The sequence below is a fragment of the Myotis brandtii genome, unplaced genomic scaffold (assembly GCF_000412655.1).
Source record: "Myotis brandtii unplaced genomic scaffold, ASM41265v1 scaffold230, whole genome shotgun sequence".
NCBI lineage: Eukaryota > Metazoa > Chordata > Mammalia > Chiroptera > Vespertilionidae > Myotis > Myotis brandtii.
This window is the reverse complement of record NW_005358650.1, coordinates 3,668,558-3,687,576: the sequence shown is the minus strand read 5'-3', so window position 1 is coordinate 3,687,576 and position 19,019 is coordinate 3,668,558.

Below are 19,019 nucleotides of genomic sequence, written 5' to 3'. Positions count from 1 at the left end.
CGAGTGCACAAATTTTTGTGCACCGGGCCTCTATTCCTATATAATAAAAGCCTAATATGCTAAGTGTCCGACCATTTGTTCGACTATTCGACCAGTTGCTATGATGCACACTGACCACCAGAGGGCAGAAGCTCCAACCAGTAGGTTAGCTTGCTGCTGGTAGGTTAGCTTTCTCAAGGCATGAAAGTCCTAGCCTCTTCTTTGATCTCCTCTCCTGTACTTATCACCTTATCTCTCTCCTCTCTAGAATAAAGCTGTCTTTATCACTGTGTCCAATTCACTCTTTAATTCCCTGCTATCTGGTTTCTGCTCTCACCTGCCTAATGGCACTCTTCTAGCAAAGGTAACAATTGGCATGCTGATTCACAAATATAATGATTCTCTTAATAAGGACCTCTATGCAGCCAATGACTTGAAAATTCCTTTTTTTTTTAAATGTCTCTTCTTTTGTTACCCAAAGCACCATTTGCTTCTGTTTTTTCTTTTGTTTTTCTCTCCAACTACTTTACATTAATCTCAGATTATTTTACCTCCTCCCTCCCAGTGCACCTTTTAAATACTTGGTTGATATCCTTGGTCATCTTCTTCACTCCTCACTTGCTTCTCTTCTAATGCCATATGTTGTGTTTTATTGACATCCATGACAATTTCTTTAGACCTCATTTTTATCCTCATGACTACTTTGGAAAATGTGGCAGATTGACTCACTGAACATATTTTAATCTCCCATTTAAGAGGCTGTTTTTAGAAGCCGGAAAGCTAAAAAACACCCCGGTATTTCCCAAACACCCTTTTTCCTTTGGTATCTGCTGTAGATTTTGTTCAACCAATGCACCATGTGAAAGTTGCATGGTAGAAGTGAGGTAGAGTTTGCATGAATCTTCTGTCAAGCAAAGTTACTGTGCTTTGATTTTCCCAGCAGAGGTCCTGATATTTGAACCCCAACTTCATGCATGTCCAGAGGCAAGGCAAAGTATATATATTTTTGAAAAGATAAATTTCATCCTTTTGGTGTAGTTCTAACTCTATCAGATATGCTAGCAACTTTCTGATTCCAATGTTTCTTTTTTTCATTGTTTCTTTCTTTCTTTCTTGATTTTTTTTAGAGAGAGAGGAAGAGGGAGGGAGGGAAGGAAGGAGGGAGCAAGGGGGAGGGGAGAGAGAGAGAGAGAGAGAGAGAGAGAGAGAAGAGAAGAGAAGAGATATCTGGCAATCAAACCAAGAGAGAGAGAGAGAGAGAGAGAGAGAGGAGAAGAGATATCTGGCAACCTTTCTGTCCACCAGAGATGCCCTGCCCAACCAACTGAGCCACACTGGCCAGGGCTTTGTTTCTTTTCTTTTCTTCTTTTCTTTTCTTATCTTTTCTTTTCATATGTTTTATTGATTTCAGAGAAAGGAACAGAGCGGGAAAGAGAGATAGAAATGTTAATGATTAGAGAGAATTATTGATCAGCTGTCTCCTGTATGCCCCTTACTGGGGATTGAGCCCACAATCTGGCATGTGCCCTAACCGGGAATTGAACCGTGACCTCTTAGTTCATGGCTCAATGCTCAACCACTGAGCCACACTGGTGGGGCTCCATTGTTCCTTGATCTTAGCAGATGTAACTACTCCTTTTGTAGGATGAGTTTTTGGTGTCAATGAGCGTGTTGTTTCCAGGAGATTAGGTAATAAGGCTCTCCACATCTACACTTATTTTGAATGTGCTCCATAATACTTAATAGATCTCTTTCTGATTATCCTGGAAAACACAGATCTTGAGGTCTGCAACTAAGAACTTTGACTAGTTTAACTCCCAAAGCCATGTCTACAGCCCAGTTTTCTTCTTTCAACATTATACACCTTAAGCATTGCTGGCTACTAGGTAACTTGCCTTGGTAGGCCTACAAGGTGACAAATTTAATAGGCTGAAAGATAACACATTGTCTTCCCCCCCACAAGCCTATGCCTGTTTCTGAACTCTCACACTTTGTAAATGACGCAATTTACATAATAACCCAAGGTACAAACCTAAGGGCCATCTCTCTCTTACTTTCTGCCTCCAACTTAATACTGTCTAGCAGTCTGTCTTATTAATAGCTCTCATATCCAAGTCTCCCATTTCTCTTCATTATTTCTTTAATTCAAGCTTTTATTTATTTTGGCCTGGATTGTTGTCATAATTTTCCAAGTTCCTTATCCTCTATTCTTGATCTAAACCAATCCAGCCTGTTGCTAAGACACATCTTTGGACATATTCCTGTATTGCTTAAAGCTTTCTCATTGTCTACAAAATAGAGTACAAATCCCTAGTATGTATACTATTAATGACATCCTTGAGCTAGTCCATAATCTCTCCAGTTTAATTCCTGACTGCATATTTCAAAACATATCAATTCTGAAATGCCCACAGCACCCAAACACACTGGGATTATCATACCTCTGGGTCTTTTCTTCCTTTGAGTTTTCTCTCTCCATTGCCTGTCTGAGGTGGCAAGTGAAACTTTAAGGGTTTTGTCATATATTGCCAAGTTAACCTCCTTAAATGATAGCCATGGAGTTTACAGCCTTTTTAATATTTGCATGAAAAACAATATTCTTGCCACAAGTAGACTCAAGAATTATACTATTTATCTTAGGGATTTGGAATGTATAAATTGCTTTCTTAAGTTTGCCCAGCTTGGAATAGCAGGCCTGGGTCTTAAATTTAGGTCTTCTTATGTACACACATTGCTCCTCGTTTCACTATAACTGGAATGCAAGTGCTCTGAAGACAAGGGAATGGGAGAGGAAATTGGAAAATGAGAAGAAGATGGGAGAGGGTCTTGGGCCACACTTCCAAATCATCTCTCATATAGTAGCTTCCCTGAGTCTCTCCAAATAACAAGTTGAATAATTTCTATCATTCAACTTTGGGGGGGGGGGGTACTATAGACTCTTGAAAAATCTTAATGGTTGTTTCTTTAAAAATATTCAGATAGGCTTTTCCTATTTGCTACAAGTAAGAAAATTGTGCTTATTTCCCAATTGAATTAAAAGAATTACTACCTAAAGTTTGCTTTATTGTTAAATTTTCTTACCAGGTGATATTTTAATTCAAGGACGGACAGACAGATATCTAGTGTCATATTTTCTGTTGCAGTGATGGAGAAATTGAGGAAGAAGTGAAATAATTTAGTCAAGGTTATAGAGGTATGTTGGATAGTAAAATTACTCTTCTTCTTGAACATTTGCTATTTGCATAGATTTTTTTAAAAAGGAAATCAACAGCTTCACATCAGCTACTGATCAGGTACCAGATGGCAAAAACTTTCCATCACTACCACCTAGGGCTATATTCAAACCAATGAAAGGCTTGTATCTCATTATCAGTCCCCTGAGCTCTCTTTTCTCCCACATGGCACTGTCTTTTTTCAAGTAGAAAGTGACATTATTTTAAAAACTGTCCTTGTTTCGAATAACCAAAATATTCTGATAATTTAAACAGGTTTGTCCTTTAGTTTTTCGATTTTGCATGACAATATTAAACTTGTATTGAATAACACTGCAAAAGAAATTTACTAAATCAAACTAAACTATATGATAACATAGTTTATGTCAAGAATTATAGGTGATTAAATAAACTTTCTAGGTTTAGCAAATAAAATTACAGAACACCGATTAAATTTGAATTTCAAATAAACGAATATTTATTTTTCAGTACACACAGTATGGCCCAAATATTGAATAAAACTTACTTATACTAAAAATTTATGCATTGTTTACTTGAAATTCACTTAACTAGAATCCTATATTTATCTAGAAAACCTATGAATAAAGAAGACAGTTCAAATTATTTTGTATAACTGAAAACACAAGGATAAATAAGTTGCCCATAAAAGTGTGTTGTGATGTTCACTAAAGCCAGTTTATGCTCTGTGGGAGACAATCATGTCTTAAAATTACTATTATAATACTGAAAGTCTATAAAGAATAAAAGGGGGGAAGTATCTACTGTTTTGGTTTGAAAATAAAATTATATTTTGCTAGCATGAAAAAGAATGCAGAAAAATAAAAGGTATTACAGATTTTTTAGTCCCTCTTATAGAAACAGAATTCAAGAAATTGTTCAGAAATTGTTTTCCATTCTTTAAAATGAGAAAAATATTCTGCTCCCAGTTGGAAAACTGCTGGGCAAGTTTTAGGTTCAGCATCATTGTTCACTGAATAACAAACTCAGAATTCCTGCATGTTATTGCTCCATCATTTGCTCTATCAGGTAGATAAGTGAAGGTAGAATTGCAACTCTTGCCATGAGTATGATTCAATGGTGTCTATAATTAAAAGGTAGCACACAGATAAAAAGGAAAATATAAAAACATTTGCCTAGGTACATATTTAATTATTCATTCATTGTTGCAAGAGCAATGAAAGAAATGTGGCATCCAATATTTTACATTTTTACTTGTATACATGTGAACTCAAATCACACAGTCATGATAGCAAGGTCTTACATAATAAATTGAAAAGTAGATTAGAATCCCTTTTGGATGTATTTCTTATCTTGATGCACAGAGGTTTATATATCTAACATTCTTTAACATTGATGAATATAAGTCTCAGGTACTGAAAAAAGAGCATAAATCCTTATAACTCAAGATGTAAGTATCCCTACCTCTAACAGTCTTATGAAAACTAACATTATGCCTTTAACCCAAAATATTGTAATATAGACAGTAAGAGGTTTTTGAATTGTAAGCCATGAATTCTGACATTAATCGTGATGTGAGTACCGACATTGTGTATTAAGCTATATCTATAGTTGGTATTTTAACACAGCTCTTACTTGAAAAGTGAATCTACTTTATTGTACTTTCTACTTTTTTTTTAATGTTAAGGGGAATAAATTTATCTTGCGTATGCTACTCACCATTTTGTATTCTAAAAATTTGAGATATTTGAATAACTTCAGTGAATTCTACTTTTTCCCCAAATAACATAAAAACTTGGTGACATGAAATGTCCTCATAAAGCAAAAATACACTATAGAGGAAAAAGATGTTATTCAGCGAATTACATAATAAAGTTTTATTTTATGGACATTAATGTATCTTTATTGATCTCTGAATTTATACTTTAAGTAAGTTGGTGGTGTGCCTTGTTTTGTGATTTTTAAAAATTAGAATTATATCTGTAAATTCATGCTAATCTTAAGTATTCATAGTAAAAAGAGATTATTTTGTCTCCAGAAAGCTGTATTCTTTTCTAATACAGTGATCTTTTGGGTGGTACGGATGGCAGGCTGCCGAGGAATCCTGGCTTTGTGTCAGAGAACTGAAGATGAACCAAAGCTGATCCGCAGTGACATGTGGGAGACACAGAGAGAGCCTATCATGGCCGGAGTTTCATGCAAACTACAAAATCATGAAACACAGTTATTGGGAAAATGTCATGTACTCACAGCTCACTCTGCATGCCGTTTCTAATCTTATTTGTACAAGTACAGGCAAACATCTACTAACAACAGAGATGGTCTTTTTTCCTTTGTTACAATTTAGTATTGATCGCTGTATGGGAAGGTTGACATGAATCCCAGAATGGGTTTAATTACAAGTATATATATAAAAAGTAATTGGCAGAATAAGTATGGGGTAAGTTATCAGGTTTCTTTTTTTACAGAATCACAATATTCAACTTGAGCAGCAGTGGTATCAACAAAAAAGAATATATATATATTAGAGTCCCCAGTCCAATTCCAATTTAAAATTCATTTATCTCTTTCTCCTTTAGCCAATCCCCACAAAAAGCATTTCAGTGCCATCTCTATTACCTTGGTACACATTTCACCAATGACTCAATAAATGCCAAACTGGCAAATTATAGTAGGATGACACATGGAAGAAAGAAAGTGGAGGAAGGCTGCCTCCCAAAACTTATCCAAGTGTGATGTGATACAAAACATATCATAACTCTAGATGTCAACACTTTTGCATTTTTGGCAGCCTTCAAATAGGCCTGAGAACTTAGTTTATATATCTTCTCTACTGATGGGTTTTATATAGTAAACTAGAGGCCCAGTGCATGAAAATTCATGCACTGGAGGGGGCGTCCCTCAGCCTGGCCTGGCCTCTCTCACAGTCCAGGAGCCCTCAGGAGCAGGAGGTGACCCGGCGATTAGGGGAAGGTGACGCCCCCATCACACCTCTGCTGCTGCCACTGCCGGCAGCACAAGCCTCGGCAGGCCCTGGTTACCTGAGCCTCAGGCAGCCCTGGGTGGCTGGGCAGCTGCTATCCGAGGCTTGCCTGTGCCTCAGGTGGCCCCGGGCAGCTGGGGGGCTGAGGGGACTGGGGGACTCCAGAGTCACACCTACTGCCCCGCCAGGGCTGAGGGGACTGGGCGCCACCATCTATTGGCTGAGGGTGCCCCATTTTTGAGGGCGGAGCAGTCAATTAGCATATTCCCTCCTTATTGGCTGTGGGCGCCGCCATCTTTGAGGGCAGGGCAGTCAATTAGAATATTCCCTCCATATTGGCTGTGGGCGCCTCCATCTTTGTGACGGCATGAGGGTCAATTAGTATATTCCCTCTTTATTAGATAGGATCTGAACATGATTGGCAGAGTTTGATTTAAAAAGCTATAATAACAGAGGTTTTGTATTTTAATGTGAACCCAACATAAAAGGAATTGAATTACATCAACCTGTGTGACTCAAATCAGAAAGTTATCTGGGAGTCTTTCTGTCTGAGTATGAAATGCCATAAGTAAATGCAATACAATTAAAGCACAGAGCCACTGTCTGATTAAAGATAGAAAGCACTTTTAACAAGAAGTTTCTTCTAAAGCAGATTGGTATTCACATGACAGAAGAAAATGTAAAAGAGTATATGTTTCTCTACATTTTAGAAAAGGTAAAATACAGAGTAGCATTAGAATTTCTGCATTAGAATTTCTGTGATCATGGAGAACATGCTTAGCTTGAAAAAGTATATTTTGTAGTGTAATGCCATTTTTTTAATGTTATAATTGAACTAAATTTTCTGAAATTAGAACTTGCTACAGTGAAAATGGACAAAATATTCTTAGCAGGTAGTGTAATCATTAAAAAAAAGTTTTAAAAGCATAGTTCAAGAGAACTTGGGTTATATAAAATGACAACAACTTCCTGAATTGATTCTAACAATGAAATTTTGAAGCATAACTAAAAAACAAATGATTTAATCTGATTCTCAGCACTGGCATATTTACGACTCAGCAGGGTTTGCATTGATCAAAGACAACCTGAAACATTAACTTTTATAACTATCTCAGGCACTTACTTTGAAGCTAAAAAAATTAAATGAAGTAATGCTTGTGGCTTATTCTTTATAAGACACGTAGAAAAGTCATGATCATTGTATATAATCAAATGATACAGAAATGTGACTTGTATAGTCTTACACAAAATGCCGACATTAATAACAACAACAAAAAATAAAGTCAAAAAACCCAAATAAATGAATCCCAGAACACAAAAGAAACAAAATAAACTTAAGTCATTTAAAGAAGTATTCCTTCTACCCTAGCTGGTTTGACTCAGTGGATAGAGCATCGGCTTGACAACTGAAAGATCCCTGGTTTGAGTCCAGTCAGGGGCAAATGCCCAGGTTGCAGGCTTGATCCCCAATAGGGGGTGTGCAGGAGGCAGCTGATCAATGATTCTCTCCAATTATTGATGTTTCTATCTCTCTCTCCCTCTCCCTTCCTCTTTGAAATCAATAAAAAGTATATTTTTAAAAAAGTATTCTTTCCTAGGACATTTGAAAAGAATTATTTCATAAGATCTTAATGAAAATGGAAAATTTTAACATTATTGAAAGCCTAATGATCTAGGGCTTGAACTGAGGACAATCTAAAATATTTTAAAGATAGGCAACACACTTTTAGAAGTGGAATTGTTGCGTTGCAACCTTATACTTAAAAGGATATTTTTGCAATTGATAATATGTATTTTCAGCCTTTCTAAGGTATAAAGACTAAAAATTTAAATATATTTTTTCCTGAACATTTAAGGACATGATATTAGAGAGAAAAGTCCCCATGATTCATAGATATGTTACCAAGTTTTTGAAAAAAATAAATTTTATAGCCATAAAAATTATGTTGGATTATAAATATATCCATACTAGAGGCCTGATGCACGAAATTCATGCAAGGGGCTCGGCCCTCACAGCCCCGGGCCTCGCAGCCCTGGGCGGCTGCCTTGGCCCTTGCAGCCCTGGCTTCTTTGTCCGGAAGATGGTCCGGAAAGTCGTCCAGACGGTCGTTCTGCTGTTCGGTCTAATTAGCATATTAGCTCTTTATTATATAGGATCATAATAATTAGAATAATTGTGGCCTTTATGTAAAATTTCTCAATGGAAGTTTCACAAATACACTTTTATATTTTTATAGGGCTTTTAGTTTTAGTTTGAGTTTTATCTTTAACAAATAGTGATTTTGAAAAGTTTAGATAAACAAGCACATCAATCATTCCAGGATGGATATAAATGCAATCTCACAAAGATCCCTCATTTTGCATCCAAGGAAACTGAGGCTAAGACACATTGACATTCAAGTCCTAACTATTTACTGGCAAAGTGAGGGTAAAATCTTGATACTTCCAATCCCCAACCTTTGACCACATTGCCCAGATCACATAGTTCTTGTGAGACAATTTGTATATATCAAAAGTACTATGAAACAAATTAATCTAGCATAGTTGTCTTAAATTAGTGGTGGATAGAAGATTTAGTAATATCAATGGGAAAAAAACTACAACAATATAATTGGACAAAAATGTCCCTTAACCATCTAATGATGGCAGATAAACACAATATGCATCTTTTTCATAACCCCTATGATTTTTGGGCTAGGCTACAGTTTAATATTCTGAATTCTTGAAATTATCAGTGGCAAAATCTAGTTATAAAAATGTATTTCAAGAACAACATTGTTATCTTAAGCCTTATATAATATTACAACTTGCTTACATCAGTCTCTGGATTGGGGTCAAAATACTTGATGATCTTTCCATTGGAAATAATGGAAGGAAGAAAAAAGATTTTGTTGCTATGGTGTCAGGTGAAAAACAATACTGTCTTAATTTAGTAATAGACTGAGTTTGCTGGTGCTATTTTTATACACTGAAGCAGCAGCCTTGCAGGGAAACAAGAAAGTTTAATAATAAAACACTCAAATTCTGTATTTTAAATAAATAAATAAATAAATAAATAAATAAATAAATAAATAAATAAAGCAAAGGAATTTGTTGCTTAAAGGTACCCTGCAAAGAACCTTTCAAAGGCAAAGAACTGATGTGTAATACAAATAATAATTTTCAAAATGGTGGAAAGTACTCTGAAAGATCCTCCATAAGACACATTGTTTCCAGTCCCTACTTTGGCAATAATTGAGAGGAGACATAGGATATAACCTGTAACTTCACTCTCTCTCTGTATTTTCTTCTGTACAAGTGAAAAAGTTGGATTATGCCCAGCTGGCATGACTCAGTGGTTAAGTGTTGACCTATGAACCAGGAGGTCAAGGTTTGATTCCCGGTCAGGGCACATGCCTGGATTTTGAGCTCGATCCCCAGTAGGGGGTGTGCAGGAGGCAAGCCAATCAATGACACCTTCTCATCATTGATATTTCTCTCTCTCTCCCTCTCCCTTCCTCTCTGAAATTAATAAAAAATATATTTTAAAAAGTTGGATTACAATTTTTTGAGATACTTTCTAGTTATAACAATTAAGGTAATACTAAGAAATGCAATAAACTCTCACAATTGTTTGGGCCCTGGACTGGTGGATTTAATTTGATCTACAACTACCTTGCTCCTTCTATCTGTAGAAAAGGAAAGTGTTTACAGCATCGGAATTCTTAATAGGGACCATTACAATGACTCTGCCCTGAGCCATTGTTTTTTTGGAAGGCCCACATTTCCAAAGGTTTCTGATGTACTTCCTCAAATTCCTGATATAGAGTCACATCTTAGCCCTGCAGTAGAATATGATGTAATTATTGTAGTAGTTAAATGTGATAGATATTCACAGATGAGAAAGTGAATACAACACGCACATACACACAGACATGCCCATACACAAGCATAACATTTTTTAGTTTCAGGAGTAGGTGAAATGGTTAATCTTTTTAGTTTACAAACGAATCTCTTAGCATACTTTATATTTTATCTGCATAACATGTGCTGAGTTCTTAATGCAGTTAGAGAGGGCATGAGCTCAGTTCACACCTTCTTTTCTTATCAGTTTTGGTAAAAGAGAGGGCCTTTGTGTGAGGAAAATAAATGAGCTGTCTTGGATTGACTCCATGCAATGAAGTACAGTGATCTATTTCTTTTCTCTATAGTTGTTTGGGGAGAATACTTAAAATTTGGTGAATGTTCTACTGTCACTTTCTCTTTGATACATTTCTACCACTTTCCTCCCATTTTTATAGTTATGAATACACTTTCAAAAAGAGTCCTGTAGCCCAGCCAGGTGTGGTTTAGCGGTTGAGCATCAGCCCAGGAACAAAGAGGTGGCAGGTTAGATTCCAGGTCAGGGCTCGATTCCCAGTGTGGGGCAGCCGATCGATGATTCTCTCTCAACATTAATGTTTCTATCTCTCTCTCCCTCTCCCTTCCTCTCTCTGAAATATATATATTAGAGGCCCTGTGCACGACATTTGTGCACTTGGGGCTCCCTCAACCCGGCCTGCGCCCTCTCGCAGTCCAGAAGCCCTTGGGGCCTAAACTGCAGTCAGACAGCCTTAGCACAGCCACAGAGGTGGGAGAGGCTCCCCCCACGCCGCTGGGCTTGCCAGTGTGAGTCCAGCTCAGGCCTTCTGGCTGAGCGGTGCTCCCCCTGTGGGAGCACACTGACCACCAGGGGGGCAGCTCCTGCGTTGAGCATCTGCCCCCTGGTGGTCAGTGTATGTTATGGCGACTGGTCTGCTGTTGGGTCAATTTGCATATTGGCCTTTTATCATATAGGATAAAATAAATAAATAAAGTCCTGTAAAAGCTGTTCATATTGTGTTCACTTGACAAGTCTCAAACCTGTGAGGCTACTGAAAAATAATAGATAATGAATTAACTATGTAAAGGTAAGGTTGCTCTATGATTTATAATAATTGTCACTGCCTGGAATGAATCCTCACAACCATAGCAGCTGAATTGTTATTTTTGGCTTTATTTTCATCCTAGGAAGTCTGATTTTTCTGTCTAATCTATAGCAGTTTCACTTTGCTACATCTCTAATGTAATGAAGGGACAGATTACTTTATCCAGCCAACAAAGTGTTTGGGATATTAAGCATAAGTGTGTGTTATTCATGGGACAATAAAATCATATTAACTCCCTATTTGAAGACAATATCTCCATTTGTAAAATGTATTTATTTGGTACAATGTGTCACTTCGGATGAAGAAAGCTCTAGCTACATGGATCTTTCATTGAGTAATTTTAGGACATTCTAATCTTGGAATAAGTAAAGACTTATTGAGGTAGAACAAAAAGGGGAGATTTCTGATGGCTTTTGCAGATAACTTGATAATTTTGAATGAAGCAATTATTACAGAACTTTTAGTGGAAATGAAAAAGCTACAATTTAAAAAAAATATTAAAGTGTTTAAAATGTATAAAAATAGTAAATGCACAATTTAAAGTGATACTTTTAAATTTGATAATAAAGAAAATATAAATATTTTTAGAGCCTTTTGGTGGCTGAAAGGGCAGATATAAAACTATTATAACTCTTCTTGTTTTTTAAAGATGTTCTCCTAAGTCCTTCACTTATATATGATTATTGAGTATATGGAATAAATGTGCCTTAAATGAATAGAAGTTTCTTCGTCCAAAAATAACTTCAGAGTCAAACTAATTCAAGGTGGAAAACATCATATTTTGAAACATGACAGAAAAAATAATTACATTGTGATAGTGGTAATTTAGCTAACATTTTTGTCTTTAAAAGGCTTTTTATCTCTTTATTCAGTAAGAAAATGGTGCCCATTTTGTGCTGACTGGATAGAGAAAATTACTGGTGAATGCATCTGGAATTATTGATTATAGTTATGCATAGTGAGAGTTGTTAAAAGGAGACTGAATCAGGGGAATCGAGCTGAATTTTTTCTCCTCATGGTTCTGCACTTTTCTTTCCTAACCATCCTACTTCCCTCCCTTGCAGAATCTTCAAGATCACAGGTATGCACTGATTTCAAGAATGTTGCTGAAAAGACATTTATAATAATTTGTGATAATGAGGCAAGGAAAGCATAACATAAGGCATATTTATCAATCCAGTAATGTGCATTTGCATTGATGTGAGAGAGGGAACTGGAACTTGAGGCTGATGCCAAGTGTATGAGTGCATGTTAAAAAGGTTGGCTTAATTCTTTAGCTATCAGTGGAACAGCAAAAGAACTCTCAAGCCTCCCCTTCTACACTTCTGCTTCCATTTTAGGAAATCGTTTTCATCCCCGTCTCCCATAGATTGTGCAATTATTTTAAAGCTTTAATTCTCTCTTCTCTTTGTTCCTTTCCCTTCTATGCTTTTCATGTGTTTCAAACCCAGTTCACATCTGCCAACTACTGGACATAGCTCTTGGAATGCCTGATTTAGCAAATTTAGCAAATTTGTTCCAATTCTCTTTATGGAATTTATTATCTTGATAAATTTTCCAATCCTGACAGTATACATAAAATGCAAGCCCATAGAGCAGGAACTTTCCTCTTCAATGATCAGATGATATGAGACAGCTAGCTCATGCGTCTGCAAAAAAAAAAATGTTTAGGAAGCCTTAAGAGTGAGAAGACATTCTAATCATTACTGGGGGGGAAGCAAGCCTATTTCATTTTTAGAGGAGCTTAAGTAGAAAGATTTGTGGAGCTAATATAAGGCAAGGTAATAAACCATGCACTAAACATGTCAAGTATTATATAAACTCTAAGCACGCTTTCTAATACTAAGAAATGCAGATGCTATTAAATGTTTGTTAAATAGCCATTACAAAATTTCAAAAGACCAACTTGGGAATCTCATCTTTACAAAGTCTGTAGGGTTTTTGTCAAATACTTTTAAGGCAACAAGTATTTCATCCTGAACTTGAATTTGCCTGTTGGCTAGTTCAGGCTCAATGGACATTTTTTAAATGTTTGATTTCAGTGTGTGTGAAACTGCAAAGTAGCTGGATAAAATTCCACATTGTCTGGTAGGTAACGAGTCTGGGCTGGATCAAGTCTTGTCATGTTCAGATTACAGTTGACCTTATCTTTAGGGTCACATTTTCCAATCCTCACATTACTTTACAAGCTTCGGTGTGCATGAAATTATAAAACATGAAGCCTGTGAAAATCTCTCCCAGGTTGTTTTTGTGGCAAGAAAACCCAGAGAAATAAAGTAATTTTCAGCCCTTTGAGTTTTATTACTTTCTGAACAAAGAAAATTTGGTTAGGGTCAGTTTTCAAGTTTAACAGTTCATCAGCCCATAATTGCACTCATTATTACTGTAGCCAGCTTTATATTGGAGTTTGATTAATAACGATATGCACTTCAGTAACGCTTTCCATTAAGTGGCACTAATTACTCTGTAACTGCTGTTCAACAACCAAGCAAGTGTAACTACAATGTCATTTTTATGGAGCCAGATTTGCTCATAAGGGTACTTTGATAATGCTAATGTAGGAATGAAGTAACTTAAAGTGTGGTGCCAAACTTACTATTACTTTAAATCCTATAGACATTAAACCATGCCATTCTGAGGTTCTTACTGGTAGCAGAAGCTTTTGATATGCACTCAGTGAAAGTCTTTGGAATGTAATAAGTAAACATTATCTGCGTGGAACTACTTTGGGGACTAAGAACTCCAGTTATTGCATATAAGAGCATAGGATTTAATTGGGAGACTGAGCTCAAATCTTCAGTGTACTCATTTATTACTCTGATCCTGGGCAAAGTACTTAACCTCTCTGAAATTACCGCATATGTATGATGCCTGCTAGCATATTTGTGATGCTAGGAGTAAATGAGATACTTCCTGTGAAAATGACTAACTTTGTGCCCGGCTCATAGTAACGGCTTTTCTAATCTTTCATAAAGGCATGCTCTCCTCATTCTTTCCATCATTTAGTAGTAGGGAAAGGACCCTTACCTGTCAGTAAGCTTTCTACTTGAATTAAGATCAATTACATAAAAATGTTTTAAAAACATGTAAAAAGGAGACATATCTAATACTTGCAACAATAAATAATTTTAAAAAGAAATCAAATAAATGCAAATTAAAACAAAAATATACATAAGTAGGGAGGAAAAGGGTTAAACTTTAATAGGAACAGTACAAATTAATCACCATTGTATTAAGAAGCTGGAGAAACTATAGGAAGGAGGGGAGGAATCTAAGTTTAATTCCCAAGGTGGGATTATTATGTAGAAAGAGGGTGCTGGGGGGCAAACATTTCAGTCAGATCTGAGGGAGGAATAATTACTAGAAATAACAAAGTAACTTGGAGTGGAAAAATTGCACAAGAGAGTGAACATTTATTATTTAAGAGTTGGGTTTTTCTGTACTACTTTTGGTTCTTTTGCTAATCATTGGATTTTTTTTTGTATGTGCCCCAACAATGTTGCTGAAGAAAAGGTATTAGAATCCGTGTAGAATAAATTATTGCAATTCCCAGAGTGTGGAGAGGATTTTTTTTTTTTTTGAGATGAACTACAGGGAATGGGCAGTGTTCCCATGTCTATAGCAAAATGGTTTGCAGATAATGTATTTAATAGTGAGTGATGACAGCCGAACTGAATTAGAATTCTTGCAAGGAATCACAAAATTTGGTGGATAGGAGGTCAAAGTAAGATCAAAATATCTTTATATTCCCCATTATTTTCTTCACTGGAACACCACTCCTTTTTAATTTCCCATCTGCTCAAATTTCACCTTATAAAAATTAGCTAAAACATATATTCTGGGACATGGTGGAAAATGTGTTGTATAGGAAACAAGGAGAGGAATCATTTCAATATAATTGTGTCTGTAGTTCTGGGTTATTGGATTATTTCACAAATGAAAAAGAACGAACTGAAAGAAAAAAGAAAGGAAAACCCAAAGGATGTCTCTCTTTTAAACTATGGGTCCTTTCATCCCAGTTTCTAGTGATGTGAGTTATTGCTGGTGCCCAACTTTATCATGCAATTATGTAGCAACAAGGTTTTACGACACTCTCAGTGGAGAGAGTAGGATCTATTGAGTTAATGCCAAGAGGCAAGCAGACTTGGGTGTAATAATACATCTTAAAGGTTGGTGTGCTTATTTTCAGGGATGGGCTCGTTCTAAATGCTGGCATCCCTGATTCATAGCTGGTGAGCAGCAGTAATTAAACATTTGGCTTTGATTTTCTGGGTTGTAATAAACTTGCAACTTTTGCTTTAACTTGTTCAAGGGATTTTCATATTTCTCTTCAAAGTAGAATTCTGTGGACTTCCATTTATCTAAAAATATAGAACTGGGAGGAAATTATAGGTTCTCATAACATTGATATTTGATGGGAAAGAATTGCACCAACAATGAGAGGAATTAGCCCATGAACAGGAGGCAATACTTCCTCAATACCTGGAAGAAAGAGGATTCAATACCAGCTCAAGCCAAAGATGGACTTGAATTGCTGATCTTTTATGTGGATCATTTAATCAGTGTTGTTTTTTAGTTATTTGTAAATACATTAAAATTTGATAGTTGTACAGAATTGTGACTGAAAATAATGAGTTTCATGTTCCCATTTACATAGGTTTATATTCATTCACAGAGTAATTTGGGCTAAAGATATTATAAATGTTACCTTTTCAGCTTTTAATGCTTCCTTAAAAACAATTCATTAAAAATAATTGCAAAGAAAACAAATATAATAAACGTTTTTACTCATGTAAACTAATTCAAAAATAGGTTTATGTAAACCTATTTAAATATTTAATTCAGCATACAAATATGAATTGGTGTTGTTAGGAAAATTGATGCCTGACAAGTTTCTATTGAGAGTGAGTTGGCAGCAAACCTAACATGAAATATTGAACGGAACAGACTTATCAATTCAGGATATAGCATAAATTAATTATATGATGGGTACTTTGTCCACCAGCTATAATCAGCCTAATATAGGTTCCATAAAATTTTAAAAGAACAATAAATATTTAATTATAATTAGCAAAGAGTCTATGAAAAAATCTACTTTTCTGGTATAGAAAAACTATATAAGGTCATTTAATGTTGAAATCACAACATTTTCCTTGCGTTAAGAATGGTTTGTTGATAAATGCATTCAGATTTTTGTTAAACACGGTGTTACAGATTTTGGTACATTTAACAGATGTCACAATAAAATATTATCTTGGGCACCTGTAAACACAAGTTACTAAAAATTTTTTATAAGTAAAGAGTTGTTCATTGTTCTCCAACTGCCTGGTAAAACACAAGAACATAGAGCATTGTTTCATAGCCATATTTAACACATGAAGGTAAATGGCATATTTCTCTCACAGTTACAGTATGACCAAAGAGCATCTACAAAGAGAGGGCTTGTGTTATATCACGTTGACAATATCAGTGCTAAAAATAACTTTCCCTCAAGTCATAAATACATTTTATTTAGATTGAATTGTAATTATTTTCAATTTCAGATTAAATGATCTCAGTTGACTAATACAATTTATAACCTGATATATTACTTGCTTGAAATTTCCCTATATCTAGTAACTAGGAATACCTAAGCCTAATCATTTGAAATTTTATTATAAAACTCATGTGCATCCAAAATGTATTGTACATAATAGTGCAGACTTTGCAAATTCTCCAGATTAAAGTTAGGACTTCAACAAAATTCTGTTCATCTTGACAGTTGTTTACTTTCACTACATCATCATCACATTATCCTTATAGCTCTTGGGGCAAAATTCTGTTTTATTAGGAGTTTGTAATAGCTTTTCTTTAATTCTCAATATGTCCCCAGGTATCCAGTATTTTCAATTTCAAAGGTCTAAAAGATAATCTAAACTTAAAAAATATTTTCTAAAAAAATTGAAAATGTCTATAGATCTTTTCCTGGTTTGCAACTGGAAATCTACTTTCTCAACTATTTTTTTCCTACATATATATTATCTTTTCATTTCTTGACATAAGTATTTATTTGTAAAAAATGTAAACTTAATATTTTACTATCCAATACAATAGAAATCCAACACACACACATGCACACATACAATATACTTTTTAAAATGTATTATACTTTAGAAATTATTTATTCTACATTTATGCACAGTATTTATGCCATCAATTTTTATTTATGCAAGAATCAATAATTATCTTTTTTATATACTTTGATAATTGCTATAGATTATAAGAATCAATTTGAACCTGCATCTGAGTTGTTAGATTTGTGACATGGGGGGTGGGGGGGGGGGAGAATAACTAAGGTCAGTCAAAGAAACAGATTTTCCATACACACATATGCAAACATGTGACATATTCACATATACCTTTGAGCATATCTGGCTGAATACCTCTGTATTTATATATTTTTAGACATTTCTGTAATGAAAAATTCCTTAAAGTAGTTTATTTTCCGCTGTCTAGGCACACAAGATATACAGGGTAAGGTCTAGAAAAAATATAAATGACCCATGCTTTATTTCTTTTCCAAATACTCACACTTTTGTATTTATTAGTGAAGATAGCAACTATTTGCCTGTGTGTGTGTGTGTGTGTGTGTGTGTGTGTGTGTGTGTGTGTGTGAAGAGAGAGAGAGAGAGAGAGAGAGAGAGAGAATATGGATAACCACAGACAAAAAAAATGAATGTTTTATTTTTCTTTAGTTTTCTTACTAATAGGTATATTTATATCTATCTTAAAATAGAAAAATGTGCACCACTATGAAAATTTTCATATATATGGATAGAATTTTTTATTTTTGTTATTTTACTGGCATTTCCTTCTTCCTACCTTTTTTCTCATTTCCCTCACTCTCTCTCCCAGGGAGTGAGCTCTAGTAAGAGTTTTAAGGCTCAGGCTTTGTTTTCTGGGGAACCCAGATGAAAAATGGTACCAGGAATGGCCCTGGAAGACAAAACTCATGGGTCTATTGACAATAAGGATTCATTTGCTGATGGTACATAATTGACATATCATGGCATGTAGTAGCTATGCAATTACTAGGGATTTAATCTGCAGTTAAATAGGATAAGGATCAGATAGAAGGTAATCTAGCTAATCTAATCTAAAGTGCTGCATTTTACCACAGCAGTTGCTCTTTATTGGTTTGAGGCAAAGAAAATTGTAAGAATTGCAGAGCGGGCTGGCTTTTGCTAACAGCATTGAAATCTGTGATAGGAGAAAATAATAGACAAAAGAAAACTAAATGCCTACCAAAGCCCGAGGATCTCTACTGCAGTTTTTCAGAAACGTTCTTGTTCTGTAACCAGAACACAGATTGCATTAAATCTACAGCCCAAACAGGTCTCCATTGTCAAAATCAGGTTGCTTAAAGGAAAAGACAGGGACTCTAAGACTTATCAAGAGGCCGTTTGGGCAAGACTGAGATTGTTGAATCCCTAGATACCCCATAAACCCTCTGGGCTGGCAAAAGCAAGCCCTTTTCCTCTTGCTTCTTTTCAGAAGCAGATTCTTTTCACTCAGAAACCATGCAACAGTCTCACCTGAGACAGGTCCTTTGCAAGATGATGCTTGTTCTCCTCAATTTGCCCCATCACATCTCATTGTTTTCAGGCCAATAACTGGGGTCACATCTCTCAGCACAGTCACACTGAGAAGTACAGCAATTGTTGTATTAAGTCTATTTGCTTATGAAAGTTTAGTATCTGGCTAATATGTGCCAGCAGGGACTGGGGGAACACACATAAAAATGGAAATGAAGTGTTCACAAAGAGAATCTACACTAATAAAAGACAAACATGCAAATTGACCGTACCTTTGCTATGCCTTAAGCCATGCCCACCAGCCAATCAGAGCGACTATATGCAAATTAACCAAATCAAGATAGCA